Source organism: Macrotis lagotis, chromosome 6, assembly GCF_037893015.1.
Source record: "Macrotis lagotis isolate mMagLag1 chromosome 6, bilby.v1.9.chrom.fasta, whole genome shotgun sequence".
NCBI classification, from domain to species: domain Eukaryota; kingdom Metazoa; phylum Chordata; class Mammalia; order Peramelemorphia; family Peramelidae; genus Macrotis; species Macrotis lagotis.
In genome coordinates, this window is record NC_133663.1 from 105,211,748 (window position 1) to 105,214,580 (window position 2,833).

General features: G+C 33.9%; 1 pseudogene; it reads left to right on the top strand.

The window, feature by feature from the left end:
* Positions 1-303: 303 nt before the first annotated feature.
* LOC141492174 (RWD domain-containing protein 4-like) lies at positions 304-2,273 on the top strand (annotated as a pseudogene).
* The last annotated feature ends 560 nt before the right edge of the window (positions 2,274-2,833 follow it).

Genomic DNA, 2,833 nt, shown 5'->3' on the forward strand with positions numbered 1-2,833 from the left:
ATTACCTTTATAAATCAAAAAATATAATAGATCTTCTTATCTTTTTTTTTTCATTGGCAAAGATTTGAAAATTGAGGGAGGTCCATCAATTGGAAAATGACTGAACAACTTATGGTAGACAGTTTTGATGGAATACTATTGTGCTGTAGGAATCAAAAGCAGATTGGTGTATTGGAATTAATTTGGGAGAGTAATTAAAGGGTTCTGAAGTTAGGTAAGGTGGGGACTGGTGGAGTATGATCTCTGGGTGTTAACCCCATCTTAGCCACCTCTTCCTCCCTTCTCCATCTCACTAATGGAGAGATGTACACCAATAAGAACCAGGAGCTGGAGCTGGAAGCATTGTATCCTATTTATGAAGGTGATTAAAGCTTTCCAAGATGAACGCTTCCAATAACTAATTCCATTATAGGAGAAAATGATGTTCTCAAAGACTTTTTAATAGAAGTTTCTTGTATCGAGACATATGCACCAACAGCTCAAATTATATCTATGAATGCATTTTTCAACAATTCTATGAAGTCAAACTTAATCTTGGAACTGCAATGACATATATTTTATTTTAATAAATTCTCAAGGATTATAAGGAATAATTCATGGAGATAACCATCCTGTAAATTCAATGATATCCATAAGCAATATTATTTCAGTTGAATCTTCCTACATTGCTCCCTCAAGTACAAAAAAAGAAAAATAGAATAACAGTTCTTTTAAAAACCCAGAAACAGAAGCTGGCAGACAAGACATCTGTAAAAAGTTTACAAATGTAAACTTTCAGAAAGATGGAATTGGGTTGATGTGATTAAGCATTAAAGTAAAAACTGGTTCTATAAGTGATCATAAGTGAAAAAAACTTAATAAAAGAAAATAATATCACTTAATGTAGTAAACTGAAGTCAACCTTCTTTTTAGTACTCTTCTACTGAGAATTTTTTTAAAATAGAAGTTTTGTATGTTTCCCAAATAATTAGATCACAAGTTCATGCACAGATCTGTTGCTTTTCATTATTCTCACAAATTTGCCTTAAAGGAAGGTAAAAAAAGTCACAAGGAAGGTTCAGTGTCCTTTCTGGATCCTCTAAAGCTTTATAAACAATCAAATATCCTGAAGAGTAGATAATGACTGATATAGATAGTTATTTTATACTGTCTTATTCTTGGGTATGATTTTTATAAAGAGAATGTAAAGTCAGTTAGAATAAATCTGCTTATCAAGCATACCTTTTTCAAGTCCTCATCTCAATGGAGTAAATAATAAGAGTGAAATTATTTGACAGCACGGTCTGTGTTAATAATTTGTCACTTTATGCTTCCATCAGCTTATTCCCTTGAATTTCTGTTGTTCAGATTGCTTCAAAAATGCTAATAGCTGAATATCCCTGTGATTTTTTCATGCAGTCCAAATTCATAAGTAGTTACTTTCTGTGTTTTGTATTTTGCAGAGTACTGTTGTTTTCTCAAATAAACTAAAATTATCTTTTTCTCAATATTGATATATTAAGAACTTTAAATATGATAATTTTCATTATATATATGTATATATATTTGTATTAGAAAAAATAAAAATAAAAAAATTCCAAATGTGTTGTAAAAATAATGTGTACAAATATATTCATTTCTTTAAAAAAAACAACCTGAGACTTACTGTCAGGATGGTTTAGAGAAACCAGGCACTGTTTTAAGTTTTCCTGGCTTTCCCTCAGAACTAACATGAACCAAGCCTCTTAACAGAATTTAGCTACACAGAACTCAGAGAGGAATCTAGAAGAAGAACATCTACAACAAGGTCTCACTAAGGGAAGTGTGGGCTAGCCTGGGACAGAGAGCAGAGTCATACAGGGGTGGCAGGGTGAGGTCTGGAGCTTAACCTGAGAACAGCAGCAGAAGCTTTGCAGGTGAGAGAGCTCCCGCACACCTACTAGACATCTATCCAGTCATTTCAACTGGTCTGAAAGACCAGGACCATGAACCCCTGTGTTTTCAGTGACGTTCCTATTTCCAATTGAGTGCCCTTTCCCCAATTCCTGGGGGTAAAAGTGACTCTCCCCTAAATAAATACAAACTATATAGCCCAAGAGCCCAGCCCACATTCTTCAGAGAATAACCCAAATCCTACTGCCCCCTCCCAGCCCCCAGGACTAGAGAATGGGTCACTAATCAAGGTCACAGATACTCCAGGGAAAGCATCTAGCATCCCCTACTTGCCAGCCGACTTGGAGTTCTTAAGCCCAGTAAGCAAAGCCTCTAAGAATCTCAACAACCAAGATCTCTGAGTTAGTCCCTATCCAAACACAAGATTCTAAGAAAATGAAGAAAGGCCATTAGAAAGTGAAATCTACTGAATGTTAACTTGAAACCAAGGATCCTAACTCAGAGAGGACTAGAGATTCAGAGGAGAATATGAATTGCTCTATAGCCAAGAAAGTCTTCTTAGAAGAGATCTGGAAGGAGTTTACAAATCAATTGAAAAAATTGGGAAAAGAAATGCAAGAGAAAAATTAACATCTTGCAATAAGTAAGGAAATCCTTCAAAAATACAATTGTACAAGTGCAAAAAGAAAATAATTCTCTCAAAACCACAACTAGGTAAATGGAAAATACTTTCAAAAATATAATCGACCAATTAGAAAAGGAATTGCAAAAGGTAAATAAAGAAAATTCTTCTTTAAAAAAGAGATTGGAATCTGTAGAAACTAAATGACTTCAAGAGACAACAAGAATCAATTAAACAAAATTTTTTTAAAAAACTGAAAAAATAAAATAAAATGAAAAATGCCTCATCAGTCAAACTGACTTGGAGAACAGGTTCAGAAGGGAAAATATAAAAATCACT